The 8,236-nt window shown below is 33.8% G+C and overlaps 1 pseudogene; it reads left to right on the top strand.

Annotated features, from left to right (window-relative positions):
* The first annotated feature begins 2,899 nt into the window (after positions 1-2,899).
* On the top strand, positions 2,900-6,267 carry LOC147518044 (ABC transporter B family member 28-like; annotated as a pseudogene).
* Positions 6,268-8,236: the final 1,969 nt, after the last annotated feature.

The raw sequence follows: 8,236 nt of genomic DNA, 5'->3' as shown, positions 1-8,236 counted from the left end.
TTACTTGCTTCAGGAAAGAAAAATAGAATCATGTTCTTAAGCCAGATAGTTAAAAAAAAAAAAAATCCATTAGAGGCTTAAGAACAAGGTTGGAAAACTCAGTTAGAAGAAGGAAAGAAAACAAGGATTTCTCTAGTGTAAATATATGAAGACCATATTCTCTCATACTCGTAAATTTTGATTATCCATTTCCATTTTCTTGTACACTATCACCTAAGCCCCACAATACCTAATAAAGACCTCTAGCTCAATTAGGAGTAGGGTGGTGTGATAATAAGTAGTAGGCGTGATTGATCGACATCGGCTCCTCCGATCAATTATTGAGATGTGAGGAAACGTGTGCCCATCGCACTAATGGAGTTAACAAAACCTTAGTGGAAAATTTTTGAGTGAAATTGTGTTTTGACACATACCGTGAGAACCCATTTAGGTACACTCTCCAAAGGATTCAGAAACAACCCTGCTAGTACATTTCAATGAAAAGTTCACTGCATGCATGATCGTATGTAGATGTTTTAATTATTGAATATATATTAACTTGAGTTTCAAAGATATCAATCCTCGTTCCCTGCTAAAGAGATGTATGGATATCTGAGATTAATTTAGGAAACGAAGTTTACATCCGAAGTCGTTGTAGTATAAATGAAGTTTGTGAGTATCTTCTCTGGAAAACTCTCACGAGGCTATAACTCGTCCACTAGGGAATTTCTAGTGGTTTAAGGCCTTGTTGCATATGGTCAATGCAACCACACTCTGCGAAACAAGAATTAGTTAGGACTACACATTTTTGGCCATCTGTTTTAATGTCTCTTCTTTGCTTGAGGACAAGCAAAGTGCTATTTGGGGGTAGTGTGATAAGCACCCAAAAGTGTATTATGAAACCCCATTGAGACATATAAATTTGGTTAATTATGTGTTTAATAATCATGAAATAAATATATTTTCATACTTTTGCGGTATTTCCCATTAACCTTAAAATTATGGTTTAAACCTGCGATAAAGCACGAGGAACGACATATATATGAATTCTTCCAAACCAAGATTTGAAGCATCAAACTTCCAAGCTCCTACCTCTTGAACCAGATTCGAATACGACAAGTGAGCTGCTTTCGAGACAATCGCATGATGAACTCTACGATAGGCGGGGAAGTTGTAAAATTGCCCAAAGACCGGACCGCCACTAGACTACACATATGACCCACTACGCGGCCCACAAGATTAGATGAGTCATCAATCATGGAGCATGTCAAGACAAAATGACAAATTATTGGTGCAAAGTTGACACCTTGCATGTAATTAATTAGATTAGGTGTTAATAGTGAAAAAAAGGCAAGGTGTCACTTTGTTTTAATGTGGTGGATAAAAATGAAGTAAATGTGGTTTGATGTTTCACATGGGAGGAAATGAGATGTCTTTCATATGGAGAAGAAAACAAAACAAGGGGACACTCCATTTACTCCCTTGACTTCTTTTCCTTATCTTGTATTATTTTAGTTCCTTAGCCATTTTTATTATTTAGTTTTTAGTTTTGTAAGAAAAGCTTGTATAGTTTTAATGGAGGAAACTTTGGTTTTCTTCTAGTTGAAAATAAATCAAAAGCAAGTGAGTTAGATAATTAGTCTTCTTTTTCCTTTTTCTCTCTCTCTTTTTATACTTTCTAACTTGTAATCCTTCATCCCAAGGATCATGAGCTAACTTCCTCTTGGGAAGTTAATCAAACTCATGTGAGGGAAAAATCTTTGTTGTTGGTTTGGTGGGTTGTTTAGGAAGAACAACTAGACCTACACCCTATCCCAAAATAATAGTTGGTGTAGTGTCTAGTTAGGGATCAAAGTGATGAGCTTAGAGATAAGTCATTGTTTTGATTCCACTTGCTAGCATGTATGAGCTTAGAGATGAGTCATACATGTTAGGGATCAAGTTTTCTTCTATTAGACTTGTCTATGAGTTCTAGGAAGAATAAAATAAACTTATTAAAATCAACAACAAAAGTTAACTTCACATGAGGGGGATTAACTCTCCATATTTTCTTTTAGTAAATCGCATTGTGTTTAGTTGCATTCACTTGAAACTTAATTTTTTTATGTTTGTGTAGAAAAGAAACCTAGTATTAGTATTTAAACTTACTCACTAGTTCCCTAAGAGTAAAAACCAAGTTGTAGTTGTCCTAGACTTTAGGTTAGATCGAATATTTACTCCAACTAAATGAACACGAAATTTTGTGAGTAAGAAAACTTTGAAATTGCACTTTTGTCAAAATTAGAAGAGACAATCTCTAACGTAGTAAAAAGTGGACATCAAGAGGTATGGTCTCTTCATGGGATAATGTTCTGTTTCTTCTAATCACTCATTGAAACATTTTCATTACACCTTTTGAATTATACTGAAAATGCAAGTGTTAGCTTGCAACTCTTTTTTACATATCCAGCAGCTCCCTAGACAGTTGAGTCGGAGAGAAGTATTCTTGGATGGAGTTTCTTCATTTTGTTCTTACAAAGACACTAATGTTTACCATCAACCCATCTCTGCTCAAAGGTTAGTTTTTGTTTTCTAGTTTCTTCAATATTCTATGTTCCTTTCCAACTGTCTTGGTATTAAGCTATATTCACCAATGTTTCACTGGTACTTTTGATGTAGTGGTTGTTTTTATTTTGTTATTAGGAAAACTTATTTGGACTTGATGCCCTGCTGATTTTTGTAAAAAATGTGAATTAAATTCACACAAGTCTATTGATCATACATCATGTACATAAGTATGTATGTTTAGTGCCTGTATATCGGCACGAGATTTGTCTACAAGGTTTTCAGTTTTCACCAAATGAATGTATAGTTCGTATGTCCTTTCCACTTTGCTGTAGATTGACAATTAACTGTCCTTAAGAATTAATTTATGCCTATAATGACTTCTAGGCCGGTCAGGGAACATAGTGAAGATGTACATGAGTAGGGTTTTAGCACAAACCTCACTCGTGTTGTACCATATTATATATATGTCATTTCCTTAAATGTTGATAAAAACTATTCAAATCAAAAAATTGTTGGCTTTTTATTGGATTGGATTCTGATATGTCATCTTTAGTGCCATTAATTTATGTGTTATATTTATTGGGTTGTAGCAGTGACTCTCATTTTTGTTTTTGTTTAGTAATTGACGCATTGACAGTATTGTTGCAGGTTGTAGGAACAATAAGCATACTGTTTGTTCTATCCCCCACCAACTTGCCCCAATTCTGAGAGTATTGATGATCTCCATTTCAATTTTTGCAGGTAATGTTTCTCTATGAAATAATTTGTTTCTTTTTGGTGTATACGTTGATGCGAATAACTGTTATATCCTCGTATACTAGGACCTTTTTCCTTATTTTCCTTACACAGTTGCATACTCATATCTATATTGCAAGTGATAGAAAGTCATCATTTTATATTCGACAATATATCACGACTCCAAAGTAAAATAAGAAGCTAAATAAAAGATGCTCAGATCTAATGTAAGTTAAAGTAACTTATTCTCGCTTACAAGTGGATATGGAAGGTAAAGATGTCCAGAAAGCATCCTAAAGTATTCGGTCTTTGGTTATAGCGATGTATCCGTGTATGAAAAATTTAGGGTATCGGATGTTGACTTCTCACCTTAGGATTTTTCACTACTTAAATTTAGGAAAGCAAGGGATGCAACAATCATATATGGAAACTGAGATCCCAATGTACAGCTTAGCTCATTATTCTCAACTACCCAAATCTCCTTTAATGTCATTCAAATGTGTTCCAATTATGTTACATGGACACACCATATTTCAATAGTAATCTGTGTTGGATATGTATCCACGTGTCCGACACAGACTGACACATATTGTATTTGATATACCTCAATTTTTAATATTTTGTCATATCAAACACTTCGTATCCGTGTCGGATACAGACATACGTGTCCGTGTCAATGTAACTTAGTGACTTCCAAACTCTTTACATACCGCTCGAATTTGTTTTTAGTAAGATTTACTCTCTGTTTTTGGGATTGTCTCTTACCTCTTTCTTTTACATTATCAAGGTTTTCTTACAACCGTTGACTAACTGTGAATTAAAATCACAAGCCATATACAAGCGGTCAACTGTACCTGTCTTCAAAGCTCATGGAATGGCCCAAGCATCTATATCTGATGGTGCGCGAGTGAAACATTTTCAGCCATCCGCATGTAAGTGTCCAAAATACTCCGCTTGAGTGAGTGGATACCGTAGTAGCCAAATTCAATGTACTTTATCAAGGATAAACTGTAATATGTATGCGTGGATTGGCTTTTCGTACTTGTTCTTCTTCGGGTTAGATCCTTTGGTGGTGAAAAGCCGCCAAATGTCAACATTCGGTAAAAGGTAATTTACATTGTCATATGGAACTGTGGACATGTTGCCTTCTTGTCGGGGAATATGATTGCTCTACCGTAAATACTAGAGTTTTAGTCATGTTATCATTCTATAGACCAAAAGTAATGAAACCCTTTGATGGGCTCATTTAAACTGGCGATTCGGCCTACCGGCCGAAAGTGACACAAAGCTTGGAATTTTCAGATCTGCAAATGAAGTCGTGACTAGAATTGTAGTTTATGTTTCGTTGTTGACTTTATACTGTCTCGGCGGAAGCAAAGTGAAAGCAGTAAGCATTTCCACGTGACTGTGACCTCTTTTTGGAGTATGTTTATTTGGATATGATTCTCAATGTTCAAATGGATATGATTCCACATGTCAGACTTTGGTAGTCGTATTCTCTGATATAGGAAATATGCAACGGCCAGTCAAAGCTTCGTAAGACTAATTAATGCTTAATAAAAAAAATGTATTTTATACAAAGAAGATCTTACTAGTTCCATTAAGTACTTTTATATTGTTTTGGTTGGCTTGTTTTGCTCGCATAAGACTTTGATGTTAAATAGCCATGTACTTCTTTTACCAAAAATACTAATAGAAAAATGTATTTTATATGAAGAAGATCTTACTAGTTCCATTAAGTAACTTTATATTGTTTTGGTTGGCTTGTTTTGCTCGCATAAGACTTTGATGTTAAATAGCCATGTACTTCTTTTTACCAAAAATACTAAAAGAATATTTTCGCAGGGTGAGTTTTCTGCTGGAAGAGTGGCTTCTTTTATTGGATACACATTCACACTTACATTTGCTATGTCATTTTGGATTTTTCAGGTTATCTAATTGGTTCTTTGTATCTCCTATCTATATAATATTGGCAATGTTTTAGGGACAAGGGTTGGTCAACACATTTGGGGACCTTCGTGGGACTCTTGCTACTATTGAGTGGATAAATTTTGTGTTATCTGGGACAGATACTGATGATTCTCTTGTTTATGGTTTAGAAAGGGAACTCAATGAAAAGGAAGTTTGCAATGAAAGCCTTAAATTGTTCTACAATATATGAGGGGTTCACTGAGGAGAATTTTGCTCCCAATAAGCGTTTCATGTCAGCTTTAAAATCAGCTAGTAATGGATGTAGTGTAGTGTGGTCTGGTGACATTTGTCTTGAAGGTTTTTTTTTTTTTTTTTAATCTCATTATATATACTTTCTATGATAGAGCCTTGGTTACAAATGTCTGATGACATTTATGTTTGATGACATTTGTCTTGTGGTTTTGAGTGTGCACCAAGGATTAACATTTACATGACCTCATTCCTTTGTATATTGTATAATGACGATAACTAGTAGTGTTATGAGTGGATTTGCAGCTTTTTAATATATGTTTTCATTTTTACTTCACATTTTTCTATCTTCTTTTGTAAAGTTGGGTTGTCCACCCCCTCTGATTCTTTTATTGTACCATTTGGAAAAGAGATAAATATGAAAAGGATAGGTCACTGCTGCAACATTTTTATACTTGTTCAACCCTTCCTTTTTTTGCCCTTCTTCTTTTGTTTATATTCTCTCTTATTGTGTGGTTTTATTGCTTAGAAGTAACTTCTAGGCAATGTGAGGACCTTGCATCTATCCTACTAGAGCTTTATTGGGGTGAGATAGCTTCCAGTGACACACATAGTAATTATGTCCTTGAGCAATCAAATAATTCTGTTCAGGTAGGGGCCTCCACTAAAGATGCACCTCAAGTTGAGTCCTCGGTTGCCAAGCGTGAAGATATTCTTATTGACATCAATAACCGATTCCCTCGGGATTTCCTATCAGATATATTTTCAAAGGAAAGATTGACTGAAGAGTCCTCTAGCATAAGTCCGTTGTACAGTGATGGAACTAAACATTGGTCATTCTTTTAGAAGTTAGCACATGATGAGTTTGTTAGAAATGATGTTTCTCTTATGGATCAGGATCTTCTTGGATATTCATCTCCACTTACTAAGTTGACGAAGAGAGTCTTGGAGCCTATAATTTTTCACAGCTGATGACCGACGTGAATACTTTAAGACTTGTGGATTCTCAAAAAAATTTTGAGTAGAAAATTCAACAGGAACCATCTGTCTCCTTTCCTGAATATATAGAGAAAGATTAAAAAAATGTCTTATTATAGTTCGAAGAATAGTAGTTGATACAATATTTGAGTTTCTATATATAATTGATTGATCACTAGTACTCTTTGAAAGTTAAGTTCATGTTCGACATTATTCTTTCTTATCTTAATGAAATAAGTTCTTCAAAGAATTTACTTATGTTGGATTGTTTTTGTTAATTGGTGTTGATGTTTATGAATATGAAAGGAAATGTGGTGGTTTGGGACAGGTTTTTATTTGCTGGTTAATTGTCATGAGCAATACCAACAAAAAATGACAAAGGGTGAGATAAAAGGTTGTCCAAGAATCTCTCTTTCCAAAAGAATTTATCACGGTTATTTTTTTATATTATCTCGGTTTCAATAAAAAAAAACATCTCAGTTTTCTTCTATACTAATTGGTTTCAATCAACAATTTATCTCGGTTTTATTCTATATAATATCGATTTTATAGAACTCTATTACCTCAGTGGATTTTACCTCAGTTGTTTTTTCCTAGAAAACCGAGATAAAAACTCTAACATCTCACTTTTTAAATGAGCTTATAAGCCCTTTTTTTAGTAGTGAGACAAGGTCACATCAAGGGGGACAAAGAGAGAGGAGAGAGAAGTGTTTTTTTTTTTGTTGGAGAGATAATTGTTTGTCTTGACATGGGCAAAGACAAAAGTGTCAAATTTTCGTTGAATTGGTTAAAATTAATGGTTTTGCCTTGATTGAGAAGAAATGGTGCATTTCTTGCTTTGTTTAGGATATTACCCTTATATGTATGCAATGAACAAAATTTCAAAAAAAATTGCGAAATTTTTGTGAAATTTTTCGTTTTCGGTAGATACATAAACATTTCGAACCATACAATTTCTGTTTGCAAGTTTTCGGATCGATTTCACGAAAATTTCAACTCTTTTTTGTTTTCGTTAATTTTGTACACTAATATGCAAATTTTCACGAAATTTAGAAAAAATTTCGAAATAGTAGCAAGTGCAAAAAATATTTAAAATAGAGACTAGTTTTGTCAATTTAACATTATTAGTATTTACTAGGTTACTAAATATTAAATCCCTTGTCTCTCTCAAACATTTGAGAGTACCAAATCTTTCTCATCACTTCATCTTGGTAAGTTTTTTTTTTTCTCCCTCCATTTTAATTTAATGAAGTAAAATACTGCTTTTGTCTTGTTCTTGATGCCCATTTTAAGTATTCATTCTCCACTATCATTTAGTCACTTTTACTTGCTTGGTTTATGTTAACTCTTTTTAAATACTTTGTTGATATATTCATATGTTTAGGTTACCCTTTTTTTCTTAGTTTGTTGTTGTAATCATTCATTTGTTTAATGATCACAACGTATTATTTGTTTAGAACATAACAATCCAATCTATTAATTAGTTTCATTAGTTTAATAAACATGCATGCTTTTTGATAGTTTGTTTATGTTAATTGTAGTTTACGTGGTGTTCATTAGTTAAATAAGCATGCATGCTCTTTGATAGTTTGTTTATGTTAATTGTAGTTTACGTGGTGGAGGCTTCATTTGTAGAGTGAGATGACAAAGGGTGATCGAGATCGAGGATTGACACATGGGAAATTATTACCGAAAAATAGCTCAAAATGTGGCTAATGTTCAAAAATCAAAGACCATTAATACTGAGTAGTTGAGAATGCTCCCAGTGATCCACGTCAGCCCCCCTTTTTTCTCTGAGACTGACACATTAGATTTTACATAAAAAAATGAATTCTAC

This window comes from Coptis chinensis, chromosome 2 (assembly GCF_015680905.1).
Source record: "Coptis chinensis isolate HL-2020 chromosome 2, ASM1568090v1, whole genome shotgun sequence".
NCBI lineage: Eukaryota > Viridiplantae > Streptophyta > Magnoliopsida > Ranunculales > Ranunculaceae > Coptis > Coptis chinensis.
The sequence above is the reverse complement of the archived record's forward strand: the minus strand, read 5'-3'. Positions and strand labels throughout refer to the sequence as shown.